At 35.3% G+C, this 817-nt stretch overlaps 1 long non-coding RNA gene across 1 annotated transcript; it reads right to left on the bottom strand.

Moving 5' to 3' along the window:
* Positions 1 to 549, bottom strand: LOC116401785. The gene is made up of 3 exons (XR_004214146.1): positions 460 to 549; positions 201 to 368; positions 1 to 34 (listed from the first exon to the last, which is right to left on the bottom strand). It is a non-coding gene; the product is annotated as an uncharacterized LOC116401785 (long non-coding RNA).
* Positions 550 to 817: the final 268 nt, after the last annotated feature.

Here is an 817-nt window from a genome sequence, read left to right as displayed (position 1 = left end):
GCAACATATCTTATCACTTCTTCAAGACTCATCTCTGCATTTAAGTTTAAAATTAGATGTTATTGTGAGTAATTATACTTAGGAAAAGCTAATAAAGTTTTTCAGCCTACTCGTGTCTTGACGTTCTAGAGCTGAATTCTACATCTTGGATACCGAATTCACAATAACACTAAAATATATACAATTGGAACTCAATGTACAAGTCGAGGTGGAGATAGCTTCACATTTTCATCTTTGCAAGCAGAACGGATATTGGTAAGTTTTCTTTAGTTCTTACAAGATTAACCTGGAAAAAAGAAAACTGCTTACGATGTAAATCAAGTAGAAACACCATTACGAAAACACCAGAACATCCATTCTCCAGTTGGCTAAAGGAGGGGAAAATGTCATCATTCTTAATTTCTAGGTTTTCAAACTTGTTGGTGACTCATTAATTAGCAGTAAGCAATTGAAACTTACAAGAGCGAGGATATGTTATCTGGCGGAGGTAAAGACTTATCCACATAGGAGGTAGTCGCTGAAACTGATACCACCTCACATCCAACAAGTTGTTTACAAATACAAGAAACTAGCATTTCCAAATTAAAAATATCATATCAAGGATGGTGCCATCGGGGAGGGAACATAAATGCCATGCATGACTAAAGGTGGTTTTTTTTTTTTCTTCCACAAATCAGAGCCTTTGCGACAGTCACGCTTGTAATTCATCACCACCTCATCTTATGTACTTGAGACTTGTACTGGTTTTATAGGTTTTGTCAATTTTGAGATTATAAACATTTTGGATTTAAAGAAGAGCAAAAACGGTAATGGTTAA

This window comes from Cucumis sativus, chromosome 1 (assembly GCF_000004075.3).
Source record: "Cucumis sativus cultivar 9930 chromosome 1, Cucumber_9930_V3, whole genome shotgun sequence".
In the NCBI taxonomy this organism is placed as follows: Eukaryota; Viridiplantae; Streptophyta; class Magnoliopsida; order Cucurbitales; family Cucurbitaceae; genus Cucumis; species Cucumis sativus.
The sequence above is the reverse complement of the archived record's forward strand: the minus strand, read 5'-3'. Positions and strand labels throughout refer to the sequence as shown.